The sequence below is a fragment of the Acomys minous genome, assembly GCF_964271855.1.
Source record: "Acomys minous genome assembly, chromosome: 14".
NCBI lineage: Eukaryota > Metazoa > Chordata > Mammalia > Rodentia > Muridae > Acomys > Acomys minous.
The window spans coordinates 38,198,502-38,216,434 of NC_140496.1; positions in this window are offsets into that span (position 1 = coordinate 38,198,502).

Consider the following 17,933-nt stretch of genomic DNA (forward strand, 5'->3'; position numbering starts at 1 on the left):
CCTCAGAGTTTCTCTGACTCTTCTTGTCTTAATACTATGACAATTTTTTAAGAGGTACTGGCCCGATGTTGTGTCTGCCCTGTCTCTATTGGCGTGGATCTACTTTGTTCTTGATAGACTGTGCTTAAAGTTTCTAGAAAGGACGATTCAAGAGGAAAATGCTGTTTCAATCACGTTGTATACCATGCATAAGCCAGAACGGTCTACTACGTTCACACTGACCTTGCACACACGACTCAGGCAGTGTCAGGGCTTTCCTCTGTAAAGCTGCCCCTGCTAGTCTGTCCTCCAGGGAAGGAAGTCACAGTTTTAAAGTTCACCCTTAAGAAATGGGGAGAGGTTCACCTCCTTGAGGATGGGGTTTTCCATGAGATGATCTGGGAATTCTTCTGCATGGGTAATTTCCAGCTTCTCCATATGTATTAATCAATTCTATGATTTTTGAATAAACATATCATTATAAACACTTTTTGCTCAGATTGCTTCTGCTCTGGCCACCAGATGTGCCAGCTGACTCCTGCTCTGGCCTGTCACTCCTGACAGTGTGTTCTTACTATTTGTAGGCAGCTCTTTACCTCTAACACTGGAAGGCACTTCCTAGATCAACTTGTGTCTGTCTGTCTGTCTGTCTGTCTTTCTTTCTTTCTCTCTCTCTCTCTCTCTCTCTCTTTCTTTCTCTTTTTCTTCCTTCCTTTTTTCTCTGTCTCTCTGTCTCTGTCTCTGTCTCTCTTTCTTTTCTTTTCTTTTTTGTCATGAGAATTTTTTTTATATTTGTGTACTCACTTTATATCGTGATTGTAGCCCCATCCCTCCACTCCTCCCAGTCCCGTCTGCACTCCCTCTCTCCCTTTTCCCCTTCCCTAGTCCTTCGAAAAGGGAACCCCCCTTTACCATCCAACCTGTGTATTTCTTTCTTTCATCTTAGGATAAGACACTGTTTTTTTTTATAAAAAAACACCCACTATTCATTTTTCTTGAAGAAAGTTACTGGAGCCCAAGATCTGGGTATAATTGTTGTTTCTGGGATGTTAGCGGATCTGGATTCTCTCAGGTAGCAGAGCAAAGAAAAGGATGTATGTTTGTTCGTGTGTGTGTGTGTGTGTGTGTGTGTGTGTGTGTGTGTGTGTGTGGTGTGTACCTGTGTACATACCTATACACTTTTCTATAGGTAGTCATGTATATCTTAAGATTAAACATGAGCCCTTGGTGGTGTGTCTGCTCTGATCCATTGATCCATTACCTCACGCTCATGTTCAACTGTGTGTCTCTGGAGCAGTGGTCCTCAGCCATTCTAACGCTGTAACCCTGTAATACAGTTCCTCATGTTGTGGTGACCCTCAACCGTAAAATTATTTTCATTGCTACTTCATAATTGGAATTTTGCTACTGTTATGAATCATAATGCAAATATCTGATAAACAGGATATCTGATATGAGACACCAAGGGGGTTATGACCCACAGTTTGAGAACTGCTGCCCTACAGCATGGCAAGAGACATACATGGCCTGAGGAGAACTGACCACCAGGAAGAACTTTAGAACATCGAGCACAGCACCCACAGGAAACTCGTTTACCTGCGCCGATGTCCTCCGAGGTCCCCTCAGCAATGTTGATTCTTACATGTGTATTGCAGACTCTCCTCATGGCCTCCGTTCTGTCCTGTGTCCCTTGATCTAAATTAGATTTTTGAAAAATTTGTTACATTAATGTTCACTGTTTGTGCTGAAAAGCTCTATGGACTTGGCAGGGATGCAATGCTCCATGTCTACCATAACATTATTGTACAGAGTACCCAATACTAAACCCTCTGTGGATCTATTATTCTGCAGATCTTCCATCTTTATCTTCTGAGGCTGGAGATACAGGTAAGCTGCTATGCACTTATGTGGATGCTAAGCATCACAATTCTGGTCTTCTGGCTTGCACAGCAAGCATCTTAACTGCTGAGCCACCTCCCCAGACCTCTGTTCTATCTTTAATGGCAAGACATCTGAGTGCTGTTATAGCAAACCTTTCAAATGCTATTCTTTCTTCTTGAAGATTCTGAGAGGTGGGCGTGCCAGGCACATCTGTAATCCTAGTACTCAGAAAGTACAGACAGGATGATCTGGAGTTCAAACCCATCCTGGGCTACATACAAATTCAAGGGCCAGCCTGGGTTATAGAAACCCTGTTTCGAGAAACAGAAACACTCAAAGCCAGTCTGATGTATATATTGCTTTCTTTTAGAGGGAAAAAAGAAATTATAAATTGAACCGTCTCTTTGTACGTTTCCTTCTTTGGAGTTCTTGGCCCGTGAGGTCTCTTCTTAGAATTATATCCTTCCGACCTTCCCTCCTGCCTTGGGATAGAGGTTTTCATTGGGCATCTGACTCCCTTTAATAACCTTCACCATTAATTCCTGATAGTGAGGAGTATTTTAAGGTAGCAGTGTTTCTGTTTTCCTGCTTGGCTAATTTATAAAAAAAGATTTCTATGGATTAATTTAGGGAAATTTTCCATTGATTTTTCTTCTTGGGGACATTTTGTGATTTGAGAAGCAATATGTTCTAGAGAAAGAGACTCCAGGTAGCCATTTTGGTAGGTGTGGACTCAGCTCAGGTAGAAGCTTTTACTCCTCTTCCTTCCTTTTCTTTCTCTTACCTGTCCTAGCTCCCTTACTTGTGCTAGGCATAGAGGTTTTGGAAACTCTAAAGCAAGCCGTGGCCAGCTTTTTATTAAAGGGCTAGACCATAAATATACGATTTGCCGGACAAGAGGAAGAAGCCAAGATACTGTGCCGGGTATTAGATTAGCCAACTCAAATACAGAAGGGACTCTCCGCTCCCAAGGGAGAGCAGCTTTCTTGGTTTGGATCAGTTTGTCCCTCTTGTTCGAGACAACTGGGTAAGATCTTTGTTTTCAAGGAATTGGAGGATTGCTAGTGAAGATGGAATAGAAAGAACAAATTGAAACTGTGCATCCAAGATTAATGAATTGATCCTAAGGCGCAGTTAGTTATGAGCTACTGCCTGTTGTAATCTGATGGTTTCTTGTTGTCACTGCAGCACCCATTTTTTTTTTTTTAGCTACCCAGTGAGGCCGAATTGGTAGAGAACGGAAGTGAAATGGTTACAGGTGACCTGTGTTTGAACAGCGGCTCCCACCTACAGCGTGGAATGTCTTTGTTTTCACCGGGCTCTGTGCTCTGCACTGTGGCTGACTACACTTCCACCTCCAACACACACCCACACTCCAGGATGCTCTCAGGCCTCTGCACTCACTGTATGCTCCCCCGGGAGCCACAGCCTCTTGGGGATTAGGAAAGCTGACTCCAGCCTATACCTCCTTATGGTCTCCAATGATGTCATTTCCTTGTACTCACACCCACAGATCATACCCTCCTCTTCTCTTAAAGGGACAGGAGCCATGTGACTGGTCTTTCAGTGGATGAGATGGCACTTTCAAGATACCTTTGGTTATACGGGACCAAGGAGTCCATCTTGCAAGTGTATTTCTTTTCTTTTTAACTTTTCTTTATTCTTGAGGATTACATATGGATATAATTCATCAAAATAAGATCATAGCTACTCCCTGTTTACATTTCCAACTCTCTCATATACTCTCAACACGTGCCTGTCCCGCGAAGTCCAGTTACTGCTGCCCATATGTGCAATACACGAGGAGACAAGATGTCTACTGCAGCATGGAAACCCTACCAGTGGCCACGCCCTGCCACAAGAGTAGTTCTCCTTCCCCCAACAGGTATCCACTGCATGTAGCTCCTCAGTAAGGGGTGGGGTCTCTCCACCTCATGGAGCTAAAATGTTGGCAGGCTTGATCTTGTGCTTACAAGGAGCCATGCTGTCGTGAGATCGTTGAGTCTGGTAGCCATGTCGTGTGCAGCATTTCACGGGGTACTCTTCCCCATCCTCAGACTGGTACTTTTCCTCCTCCCTCCTCCCTCCCTCCCTAGTGTTCCCTCAGACTTGCTGTAGGGGAGAAGTGTGCTTGGTATCAGTGTTCCATTTGGTGCTGAGCACACAGTCTGTTCCGAGCGCTTTAACAAGATCAAGCCTGCCAAAGCCATCCTGTTTTGCCTAGGACTGAGACATTTCTAGGGACACGAGACTTCTGGCTCCAATACTGTACGTTTCCAGGAATGGCATCAAAGCATATACCTAGGTAATAGTGCTGTTCTTGTGGAGTTTTGAGTCTGTGGAAGGCTACAGGTAGGCAAGAATTGTAAGTGATGGTTTGATAGGCCACAGAATGAACACATGAATGAATGCATGAATGCTGTGATAAAATACATGGCAAAATCAACTTAAGGTAGGTAGGTAGGTAGGAAGGAAGGAGGGAGGGAAGGAAGGAAGAAAGAAAGAAAGGAGTAAAGAAGGATGGACTTATTTTTGTTCAGTTTCAGGGTGCAGACCACCGTGGTGGAGAGGTTGGCCACAGGACCTTGAGGCAGCCAGGACACAGAGAGGAACGAATGCCTGTGCTCAGCTAGTTTCCAGCCCGTGGGATGGTGCCACCCACATTTAGTGCGGGGCTCCTCCCCTTACTTAGGTAACACCTCCCAGGCCTATACTCTTGTTTCTTTTGTCATCCAGGAGCCTCTCAGGTTGACCCCCAATATGACCAGTCACACCGTTCTCCATTTTCTATATACCAAAGCTCGGAACCCGGGGCAGAAGCAGCTCCAGGTGAGGCTTGGCTAAAGGTCTTGGGGTTGGGGTAGGGTGGTTCTCCAAGGTGAGCCTGCTGTAATCACAAGGGTCCTTAGAAGAGAGATAAAGGGAGAGTCAAAGTCATGGGAGAAAGCGCTGTGACACTTGCAAATGAGGGAAGTGGCCACAAGCCAAGGGACATGGGAACCCATGGAGACTGAAAATGCACAGAAACAAGTTGTCCTTCATTGATGACTTTGCCCTTGTCATCAAACAAGTTGATGGCATGGTGGTGTGACTGAATTCTGACCTGCAGAGCTCCTAGAGAATAAATGTGCATTGTTTTAACGGTTAAGACAATGACAATTAGTTGAGGCAAAACTAGGAGGCTAAAACAGGTGTCTTCAAAGCACAGAGTGGAGCTGTGTGCTACTTTAGTTTTTTATTGTTTGACCTTTTCATATATTTATATAATGAAGTCTAATGACTCCACTCCCCCCATTCTCTTCTTTGATCCTCCTCCCTGTCTCACTGGAACCTTCTCCACAATTCGTTTCCTTACGATAAAATTTTTTTTCCTTGTGTGCCCCTGTGAGTGTAATGAGAATTTCCTGCCAAGCTATGATGGGGGCATCGTTTATGGAGCAAGGGTGAATGCTATCTGTCAACAAATGTTCATCACTAGGGTGGGGTGTGGGTGGTCTCAGGGAGAAGAGTGACCTCAGGGAGGGTGTGACTTTGTGATCCACATCCTTATCCAGGGTCAACCGATGACAGGCACAGTGTATGGCTTTTGACGATAAGAACAGCTACATAGAGTTCATGAGTGCAACGGCCATGCTGTGTTCAGAGTTTTTCTTTGACACTCATCTCCCTAATCCCTGGCTCTTACACACTGGACCCTCTTCCCTGGTGTTTTCTGAGCCATGAAAGGGAGTGATGTAGCTTTCCCTTTTGCAGCTAAGCACTCTGCCATCATCAGTTCCTGGCACTCTGACTAGGCACAGATTTCTGCTTTTGCTGGGTCTTGCTGTAATAGGAAACTTCTGTGACCAGGCTGGGTGAGGTACCAGTCTATGGATATGAACATGAAAATTGAAGGTGGTTGGCAACATGACAATGTGGCAAACCAGTCCTAGTGGGTTACTTCTTAGGGTTGATGGCCCCCCAGGAAGAAGCTGTTGGAAAGGTTTCCATAACTGGACATGAGTTCCCACTCATGAAGCATTTCTCAAATCCAGCCAGAGAGATGTCGCTTACTCTCACAACTGTTTTGTCACTACCGCATCAGAGGGCACATCTTGCCTTGCAGGTCATTGTAGTAGGTTCCAGGATTCGTAAGTGGATAAACCCGTTGGTAATGTTTCTCCCTCAGAAGCCTGCATAGCCCATTCTGGCACTATGAACACTAATCTGTAGGGAGGAGGCTTCCAGCTTAGATAGAGCCTGATTTTCTTGTGTCCCGAGACCGAAGTCTATGGTGCCCTCAGCAATGCAGTCTTATACTCAAGCGTTGGTGGGCAACCCAGAGCTATGGCACAGGCTGGGAAGATGGCTCGGCAGTTAAGAACACCAGCTGCTGTCCTAGACGACTGTGGTTCAAGTCCCAGGACCCATGTGGGGGTTCAAAACTGCCTGCAACTCTAGTTCTAGCAGCTTCTATGCTCTCTTCTAGCCTCCTTAGGCACTACACATACATGATGTACATACATACGTTCAGGCAAACACATATATAAAAATATTTTTTAAATGAACCTTTAAAAAAAGAAACAAAAGAGCAATGACCGTAACCTGTATTGTTTCAGGGGCCTCTGGTCCTTCCCTGGCCAGCAACGGGTAAGATGATATCCCACACCTGGTTTAGTTAGTTTGGTTATTAGTTAGGTTGTCTAGAGAAACAATTTACATGATGAATCTCTCTCTCTTTCTCTCTGTCTCTCTCGCTTTCTCTCTGTCTCTCTCTCTTTCTCTGTGTCTCTCTGTCTCTGTGTCTCTCTGTCTCTCTCTCTGTGTATGTGTGTGTGTCTCTCTGTGCACCTGTCTCTCTGTCTGTCTGTCTGTCTGTCTGTCTGTCTGTCTGTCTGTCTCTCTCTCTCTCTCTCTCTCTCTCTCTCTCTCTCTCTCTGTGTGTGTGTGTGTGTCTGTCTCTCTCTCATATATGTGTGTGTGTGTGTGCACATATATTTATATACATAGACATATACATAGACATATACATAAACATATACATGGAGTACTATCATCCATGGAGAGCATCTCTATGCAAGCCATTTTTAAATTATACATAGATTCAATAAACTTATAAAGTAGAGGGATTGTATAGAGCCTTTTCACATATCCTTAGTCTTGATCACCTCCCTTCACCTTCTTTTTGTTCCATGCCTCTCCCAGCTTAGACCTTTCTACCCTCAGTATCCTCTCCTCCACTTTCATATCCCTACTCCTTTCTGTTGGCTCTGTTTATTAACAATTAAACTTTATTATACAACCCAACTAGCATACACAAGAAGAAAAAAAGGTTAAAGGGACAGAAGAGTGAACCTTCCGGTATCCGTTCCATGGGACAGGTCCTTAGGTGTCTCTCTGACCCACAAGCTGGTCCGGTCCAGTTGCTCTTCCCGCATGCTCCCTCTGCCTCTGCCTGTTGTTTTGTCTTCCCCCACCTCCCAGTCACATGTAAAGGGCAGTCTCCTTCTCCCTTCGAGGGTCAATTAGGAAAACAATAGCCACGATGGGGTTCCCAGGTAGGCTTCCTGAATTCCAAGCCCAGGAAGGCTCCAAACAGTCTGTCACAAGGTATTCATGGTGTGCCCCAAGGGTAAAGCCCGCCAAGATTGCTTCCACCTGTGACAAAGCTTAATCTTTCCCACACCTTCCCTCTGAGAACCTGCCTCTATCTTTCTGGTATTTACTAGCACTCAACGAAGTAGCATACTATTCAATTTTTAAAATGGTAATCAAGATCAATAGATTTGCCTCTATTATTATACAAAAGAACATGGGTCATTCTTATTTCTGGGTCTAGCTTACCCCATCTGATATATTTCTAGCTTATCCAATTTCTTGCAAAATTTATAACTTTTTACATTTTTTCTTACATTTCATTATTTCAGTGTGTGTGTGTGTGTATGTGTGTGTGTGTGTGTGTGTGTGTGTGTATCAACCATTGTTGATATGGGGAAGTCAAAGGACAACTACCAGGTGTCAGTTCTTTCCTTTCACCATGTGAGTCCTAGATCCTGAACTTACGTCATCAAGCTTGTTGACAAATACTCTTTTGAGTGTTCCCATTGGGCCTAGGTTCATGATTTCATTTTTCTTTACCACTGAATAAAACTTCTTTGTGTACATGTACTTCACTTTCATTATGTACTCATCAGTTGATGGACATTTAGGCTGAGCCTGTTTCCTGGCCATTGTAAATAAAGCCACAACAGCCACAAAAGTGCAGGAGTCTTTGTTGTTGGGTATGAAGCCCGTTGGATCTATGACCATGAGTGGTGTGGCTAGGCAAAATGGCAGTTTCTGTTACAGTTTTTTGAGGAACATACACAGACTTCCATAGTGGATGCACCGCTTTTCTCTAATGTGTATATTTAGCTTTTCTGCCAAAATATCAAGTGCCTATAGTTGAATGGACTTATATCTAGATACCTTATTCTATTCCATTGATCAGTTTGTTTATTTTTGTGCAAGTACCGAGCTGTTTTTATTGCTACCACTCTTCAATATAACTTAAAATCAGGCATGGGGATCCCTTCAACAGAATGCTTATTGTTCATGATTTGTTCTTGGAGTATCCAAAGATAGTTCCATATGAATGTTAAACATTTTTTCTATTTCCATGGAGAACTGAGTTGGCATCTTTATTTGGGTTGCAGTTGAATTTGTAGCTTATGTTTAAAGTTTCCCTTGAAAAGTCAGCTGGTATCCCAATGGGCCTGCCTTTATAGGTGACTTGGTCCTTCTCTCATTCAACTTTCAACACCCATCCTTGTCCTGTGTATTTAGAGGTTTATCTCTGATATAACATTAAGAGTTTGTTTTCTAGTCCTGTCCATTTGGTATTCTATGAGCCTCCTTCTGTCAAGATGGGCATCTCTTTCTCTAGACTTGAGAATTTTTCTTCTATGCTTTTGAAAAATACATGTCTTTTTTCTTTAGGTGAGGCACTCCGTCTTTTCTATACTCGTAATTCATAAATCTTGTCCATGGCATTTCAAAGACATTTCACGGTCTGTTGATATGAAACTTGAAGTTTACTGTTGGCCACGACTGGATGATTAGATTGTCCTCCCTGGTCTCCAAGCCCTGATAGTCTGTTCTGTCTTCCACGTGATCCATTCTGGTGGTGAAACATTCCACTGAATTTTTTTCTTTGCCTCTATTATTGTTTTCTTCATTTCTGTCACCATTTTAGTTAGGTTTTCTTCAGTATTTCTCTCTATTGAATCTTATTTTCATATTCTGAATTGATTTGCCTATTTTGTCCAGCTGTTCATGTTCTCGTGGGATACATTCAGGTCTTTTTGAGTGCCTTAAACATATTCATACATGCTCTTTTGAATTATGTATCTTGAATTTCACCTAGGTCATTTTGCCTGGGGGCCATTACTACAGGGTTGGCTATTTTTGCAGGAAACAGATTGTCTTGTTTTTCTCAGGTCCCTGCTGAGTTTTCCCAGGACCTGCCCATCGGAGGTTAAAGAACTGGTTAAGACTTTTTCCCTGTTGCTTTTTAACTCAGCTGGCCATGGCACTTTTAATGGAGAGAAATGCACTGTCCGGGAAGACTAAGCTCTGCTTGGGTTTAGGGCTTAGCTTTGTCTTTTAGACTGAAGCCCATGCATGGTAAGTTTAGTATTGTCTGCAGCTATACTCAAGGTCCAGCATTCCACCCACCATGAAAATGGAGTGCTTGCTGACAACAAAACAGTCGTAATGAGGCATAAGGATGCACCAACAAGGCTGCATGGCAATGTACGGTTATTGTGAGCATGAATGGGAAAAAGAAAGAACGATGGGATGAGTGACTGTCATTACCTTGTCAGATAGAAAGTAGAGGAGGAATAGACATAGAAAGAGTCATGCTGGAAATAAAGAAAAAAGGTTGCAGCGAACAAGACCTGAGAGTCTTGGTTAAAGGTAGATTGGGGGGAAAGGACGAGTAAAGACATGTGTTCAGCTCAAATAGACCAGGATGTTGAGTCGCCGAGATTTACTAACTAGGGCATCCTGTGTTCTTTGGGAGATGTAAAAGAAAAATGATAGGTTGCAGAGAAGAGATGAAAAAAGAGGTGCTACTTTGACTCTGGATATTCTATAAATAAGAGAGGTGTGGAAGGGAGCAAGATCTGGTGGAGACTGACTGCGTGAGGAGCCACATAGTCTGCTGAAATCTCCCCCAGAGTCGGCCTGCTTGGTGCTGAGTTGGACCCTGGGAATTTTTGGACCATTCTATACCCTTCACACCTCCCTCTGCAGAGCAACTTCAGAGTACAACAATTCCACTTTCAGTCACAAGTTGGATGTGAGTTAAAACTGACCCTGTCTATCGGAAATGAGATATTACACAAGGTCAGGGTGGGTTCCTCCTTTTAGGACAAGTGCGGGCTCAGGCCCCTGGAGTATGTGCCTCCTGAAATTCCGTGGCCCAGGCACCACTAGTGTCCTTTTCCTGCTGCAGGTGGAATATAGCACTTAGCTGGCAGAACTCAATCTGGTCCTCTGGGTCTCAAAACTCATGTTTCCGCCCCTGACTGGGTTGGGCTGTGAACTCCCAGACTGCACAACTTTCTCAGGAAGCAACACAGTGAGTTTGCCACAAGCTTCCCACGTGCCTGACCACTGAGGCCCAGAGAAGACTCTGGTTGGCCTTGCAGAACAATGGCTCCACCCCGAGCCCCGTGCCTGGCACCAGAGGCAAGCTCTCTCCACATCAGGCACACTCTTCAACATCTGTCTGTGGTGTGATTTATTCTATTTTAAAATGAGGTTTTCAAACAACTCACTATCTTAATTTTAGCAGTTCAGCTCCTTTGTATGCTAACAATACTGAACATGCAAATGAGCTACCACTTTGCTTTCTAGCAAAAATGTTTCTGTGCAAACACTTGATTTTATAACGCACTTTGCAGCTTTCTCCTATAATTAGTTGTTAAATCTATATTTGACTTTGTCTAAGTGGTTACACTGCAAGGCTGTTTTTCTTGCTTCTCACTTTGACTGGTCCGTTTTATCCCTAACCATATGTCTGCTTGAACAGCAATGTGGTTTCCAGGCTAGATTTGAGAGTGAACGCAAAGCCCCAGGAAGTGCTTCTGGAGCGTGGCTCCAGAGGCTGCAGCAGGGTTCGGAATCAACCTCATGCCTTTCGTCCTTCACAGATCAGTATACAAAGTCTCATCTCAAGGCCAAAGCCCCATAACCAAGTTTACTATCAGAGGTGCGCCAGGCTGTGAAAACTTTTACATAATAATCTCACTGGCCATATGGACCCAAACAAAGATAGTGATGAACGATTGAACTACAACAGTGGTCCTCAACCTGTGGGTCGCGACCTCTTTGGGGTCAAATAACCCTTTCACAGGGGCCACAAATCCAGATACAGTGGAAAGACTACATTTATGAAGTAGAAACAAAATAGTTTTATGGTTGGGGATCACCTCAGCATGAGCATTAGGAAGGCTGAGAACCACTGAACTTGAGGTGTTGTCTCATACAGTAAATGCACTGTACTTTACACCAGCCACTGAAAACACATCAACAACATGAAGAGTTTACACCAAAGAAAACATAAACTGCCCTTTACTTCCCTTAGAGTTGAAACCAATCAGATCCTCGAAGTCATACACCAACCTCCCAACATCTTGCAGATGATGGGGCCTACAGCAAATTTCGCTCCATAGCTGCATTACATAAATTGATGCCAAGGAGCAGAATTAGGCATAAAATAATGTTTATTTGGAACAAGAAATTATACCCAAAATACCATTTTTTAAAAGCTGGAAAATTAAGAAAATGTCACAATAGCAACCAGAAAAAAAATAAAATAACATTTTATTGCCTTGTCCTCAGGGTGCCTCCATTATATACTTCTTTCCTACAGTTTGGCTCTTGCACTCTTCATCTTCCTCTAGTAGCAAGCTTGTAACATTTCCAATATAGGAAAGAGAAAAAGAATTCCTTCTTCTCTGTCAGATGGTTGACCAACAGAATAAAAACACAATGCTTGGGAGTCATATGACAAGTAACTTCACAGGCAGACAGATTCACTGAAGAATATAGGTTTGCACCCTTCAAACACAATATTTCTGATAAATTGTATTTCATAGGATTCTCATAAAAATTATAGTAGGTTTATAATTATATAGTCAATAAAATGCTACTTTTCAGAGCATATGCTGACAGGAAAGAACTTCTATTTTGACTAGAAATCAATTGAACAGAAATTTCTGCTCATAATTGTACATGTCTGATGATGAACATAGACACTTAGCTTGAGGCGCTCCATCTTTCCAGCTCACCCCCTCCTTGTTCTGCGCTTCTAATTCTGGCACCAAGTACAAGGGACAGATTCTTTGCCAGTGTGCTTCCTACACTCCCGTCCTCATGCTGCAAGCATTTGTGTTAGGCCATGGGCAAAGGAGCCCATGGGGCATATTGCACACACAGGGCTTCCTGGAAACAAGCTAAGTGTATTTGCAGCCCAAGGACCCTTGGATGAGCTCCTGGACAGCTACAGCGGCACCAGTCCTAGGACAGGAAGATAGAAGAGCCTAGAACAGGCAACAAATGTTACCTAAACCCTGCAGGGCTTCTTTCCAGAGCTTAGAAATAGGGAGCCCAGAGTGACCCTGCATGAACCCCAAATGGACTCTGCCTTAGCAGAGCCTCCTCTTTCAGGCTTTGCGTAACCTTTAGAAATGGCCCCACAACATGGCTCGGAAATATGGTGCTTCCAGAGCCTTCTTTGTCTTTGTCCTTACAGATGAGCTCATACACTGTCTGACACACCCTGGCCCTCTGTCCTCTCCCTCTGTCCCAACCTTGGCTGTTCTTCCTCTGCCTTCAGCTTCCACCTGCCCCGCGGTGTCACTACAGTGACTTTGCGCTCCCTGGAAAGCCAAGTCAGTGACAACAAGGTGCTGCCAGACTCTGGCAACTATGATGCCAAGGCAGAGTCTGCCCTGGAGAATACCAGAAGCTCCTCTGAGGATTCAAAATATCCAAGTGCCATTTTCTCTTCCTACAGCAGGAGGAACGAAATGGGGAGACCTAATAAGAGACATGGGGCCTATTTCTGACAAGAAGTGACAGTGAGGTGAGCTAAGGGACCCCTCTCGGTCCCCAATTTTCCTACAGAATAGACAGATGCCAACCCTGGCTTGGTTCCTGGCTGCTGCCTGGCTCTCTGCTTCCCACACATCTAAAATTGCATCTCGCTCAGCCTACCTCGCAGCCCGGTGCTGAGAGACTGTAGGTGTTCCAAAGCTATATTGACAGCATAAGCAAGGCTATTTCTGCAGGGGCTGAGAAAGGTGCAGAGAATTCTGCTATCCATAGAGAGGGCTGACCTGCAGGCATGCAGCAAGTGCCCCTGGTTTATAATCCAGACCACCAGCCACTGTAATTATACATTTCGCAGCCCGGCAAGGCTCAGTATAGATGCTCGCAGCCAGAGTCTCTGTTATAAAGGCTCTGGTCTTGGTTGGTTATTAACTATACTGTACGAAGCCTCATAAACACCTTTTTACACATACAGTGCAACCTTTCAATACAACAATCAAATGCTTTTCAACAAATTACAGTCTCCTAGAAGAGCAGGCCCTTGATTGCTTCCTAGAAAGAGGTGGAAGGAAACTTTAGACAGAACTTTTTGGGAGCCTGATGTTAGGTTCTGTGTTTGCTTTAGGCTGAAAATGCTAGCCTGGAGTTCAGACCTTGTGTAGCTCTGGGGAAATTAGTGCTAATTAATCCAAACTCGGCCTGAGGAGAAAAACCAAGCCACAGAAATAATTTCACCAGCCCCATCTACTTTACAGATGAGGGTAATGATGTAAGAGAGGGGACTGCTATGTTCTACAGTCACCTGGCAAGTCGCAGGTGGGACTTGATGGAGATTTCAGGACAGGCTGCCAACAGCCTCCTGGGACGTGACAGTTGTTTTCAGAGCTTGTCATGGGTCGATGTTATTAGCCTAGAGCCCGCCATCTTCTAAGCAGAATGTGGAATCTTTATCCTCACCGCCTTTCCTTTCATTCTCCTATATTGCTAAACAAGCTGACTATTTCTGATCCTACGACACCAAATCTTTAGATTCCATAGACATTTCTCACAGGCTTCATAGTGAGGCTTGCAGAGCCAAGGTTGTGACCTTTTTCTTTTGCCTAGGAAGAACACTAAAGGCAAACATACCTGCAAAGGACAACCTACCCAGCAACATATGTGAGTGGGCTTAGCGGCTGTCCTAAAGGATTAAAAAAAATATGATCCAGAAAAGGATGAGGGAGAAGAAAAGTGAGGGAAAGAAAGCTAGGAACACCATGTACCTTTCACAAGGCAGGTGAAGACATGCTACCACTACAAAGGAGCACACTGTCTGGGGGACGGAGAAGCTCTCTATTTTCATTAAGCAGTGGTTGCATAACTATATACATTGGCTTTTTAAAATAAAATCACCACTCCAGATGTGGTGATGTGCCCTGTCATCCCAAGCACTTGCATTTTGGAGGCTGAGGCAGAGGACCGCAAGTTCAAAGCCGGCTCTATAATGAGACTCTGTCTCGAAACAAACAAAAAATAAAACCCCAACGCTCACCAATGACTGCCATTTCTCAGGTGAAATTCCACGTGATACAAAAATAAAACCAAGGCAAAGGAGAAAATGAAAAAAAATCCCATATTCTGATCAAGCAGGTTCTTAGAAGCAGATGTGCCTCTGTTTTTGAAGCTGGACTGAAGGACACAAGAAGAAAGAACGTGGACAGAAGTGGCCTCCAAGTGTGTGCCTCTGAGTCTTTCCCAGTCACAGCCCCTCAAGAGAACGGCATGGCTTACCGTAGCTTCTATTCCATGTCTCTAGTGACCATCAAGCAAGGGTAGAGAGCGAACCCTCTGTGCTCAGCCACTCTACCCCACCACTCTAGTGCTCAGCATCCCTGTGTCCCCATGGAGAAAGTGACTGCTCTCCAGGGACAAATTCAGAATCTAAAGCAAGAGAAGACAAAGGAAACATGGACACTTGCTTCTGAGCTCTGATCAGAGACTTGAATATGGCTTCCGACTTAGATGCTCATCAGTTGTGTACCATGAAACAGCAACAGCATCCTGTTAAGCCTTCATATTCTCTTTGGTAACGAGGTGTAATGCAGCTGGACTTAACAGAGCTCTACGAGTAGGAAATAAGACCACAAGTAGAGAGGAGTCAGCTCGGTGTCTGCAGAGTGGCAGGTACAGAGTTCATGCAAGTTGTCTCTCCCAGAAGACACTGGGTGTTGACTGACTCTGAGGGATGCAGATCAGTTCTCCTTCCCATCTGCAAGCTCTCTGTGATAGGACAGCTCTCTGGAGAAGTTTCCCCAGCTCTAACACAATGAGGATATACCCCGGCCATCTGCATGGAATGCTGCTCGCATCCCTGGGGAGCAGGAATGTTACTCGCCTTCACCACCACTGCAACAGAGTACTTAACAGAAATGGGTCTCAGTTTCAGAAGGCTCAGACCATGCTTGCCTGGGCCCATGTATGTGAGCAGAATCCCACAGCCACGAGAACATATGGCCCAGGTTATTCCCTCCTTAGCACATAGGAAACAACAAAATCAAGACAGAAAGGGGCCAGACGGAAGCCCCAGAAATGCACCGCCGATGACTTATTGTCTTCACCCAGGCCCCACCTCCCAACCACACCATCATACTACAGTCTCATCAAGCTATTGTTCCCTTCATTACGTCAGCGCTCTAAGGACCTAATCATCACAGGAAACACTCTCCTAGACACAGCCCTAGACAGTGAATGTCACCAGATAGGTGATAGTCAATCCCTTTAAGTCAGCCGCAGTCTTCAAACCTGTGGTTCGTGGCCCCTTTGGCAAACCTCTATCTCTAAAAATATTTACACTATGATTCATAACAGTAGCAAAGTTACAGTTATGAAGGAGTAACTAAATAATTTTATGGTTGGGTGTCATCACAGCACGAGGAACTATATGAAAGGGTCACAGCATTAGGAAGGTTGGGAACCACTGCTTCAAGCTGTCAATCAAGTTTAGCCGATGTACTAGGTGCTCACTATTGATCCATAATCCAATTTCCTTTTTTCTTTTTTTTTCTTTTTTCAAGACAGGGTTTCTCTGTAGAGCCTTGGCTGTCCTAGACCAGCTCTGTAGACTAGTCTGGCCTTGAACTCCCAACTTCCTTTTGACTAAATGTGACCAGTGCAGCCATAGGGCAGTCCGTAATAACTATTCAACCCTTGTATTAGTTAATACATATCATTTTGAATTTTTCAAAAATAATGACTGGAACCTTGTGCTAAATCAGAGTTTAAAACAGAATTTGCTTCTTTTTAGTCTTTGTGTGTTAAGCTCTAGAGAACTTTGTCTTCTTCAGTACCACATTATAGTCAACAAATATTGCTGAGTAAAGGGCCTAAATTTGTTTGAGTTCTTCATATAGCCATCACAGTTATCTACACATTCTGAGCCAAGATGGAGAAGCAGATACAAGAGTTTCAAAGAAAATTTCAAGGGAGTCAAGTGGTTTGCCAGGCAAGATCACAACTGCTTTCGTGGAGTTGAGTGTAGTTCAGGTTTAGTCTGGGGTTTTAGGCAGATTGGGAGAAATCCACACGGTGTCCCTGTAATCCCCTGAACATTTCACACATTAAAAGGCTCCAGGATCAATGTCTCACAAATTACTGAAAAAAGAGGCAGTAATCTCTCCCCTCCCTTAAAGCAGGACGGCAAACTAAACTCACCAGGCTTGGCACAAACAGCCTCGCAGAGTTGCATGACACCGAGGGAAAGCCAACAAGCCACAAAAAAAAGAAAACAAAACCAGTAAGCACTTTTGGCTTTGCAGGACCCCTCCCTATTTCCACTCCGGTTTTAAAACCCCCCAAGACAACGGGAAAAGCTCTAATTGGCGCCTGGAAGGAGATTCAGCATGGCCAGTTGCTAGTAAAACCGAAAGCATTTATTTATTATTTAATTTGTTTGCCCAGGAGACTTTGCTCCTGATGGAACATCTGGTTTTCATTCGAGCCCAACTTTTACCTAATTGTACAGCTGAGGAGATTAAGACACGAGGGGTCACAGGCCGAGCCCAGCCAGGACCCAACCCCCTATGAGAGCTTTGCTCCTTGCTTCAGGGTAGAGACCACACTCCTCGCCTCTGGTCCTCTGGTGGAGACCTATAAATAAGAAAGGAAGTACTCTTTCAAGTCCACACACTGCCTCCTTCTGAGTCTCATTAATGATGGAACCCGAGGAGGAGGGTGAAGGCGGGGACCTGGAAGATGGACCACGCAGAAGGCAAGGGCTGCGACCACAGACCACAGCAGAAGCGGTAGGGAGAGCAAAGCTGGAGCTGTTCTTCTAGGGTCAAAGTCCTCCTCCTCTGTCACCAAGAGGCTGACACAGAGCAAACACAGACCTTTGTCCAGCTCCTAGAGTCACAAGGAAGAATTCGATTCCCATGGCAACATCAGGAGGCTGGAAGGGAAAAATAAGACATTCCTTGCTGTGATAGAAGCTGACCCCAGGAGACTAGGGACATGCTTGTCACTGGATTCGGATCCATCTTTACCTCTTCCAGTGGGAACTTAGATGAACTCTATAACCTCTCTGAGCCTTAGCTCCTAATCTCATCGCATTGTTGAGTTACACAAAGGCCGCATGTAACCTCATACACAGATCATACACAGAGCAGTTGTTTTGCAGGCATCTAAGAAGAGACGGCAAGAAAAAAAAAAAGCCCCAAAAAAGCTATTGAAGAAAACTTGTTTCATGCCCTACCTATATTAAAAAAAAAAAAAAACCAACAACAAACAAACAAACAAACAAACAAATCGAGCTTCCCTTCAGGGCGACCAATGTTGTGTAATGAACAAGAAGGACTGAGAGTGACAGCTCTGGTTAGAGCTCCATATCATGCTAACCCCAAGGGAAATGGGAAGGTAAGGACACAGGGTCTTGAAACTAAACTACGTGTCGGTCAAGAAACTTAAAATCCCTAAGGGCTGAGTACCTGTTTCAGACGACCGCAGCCCTTTGGGGA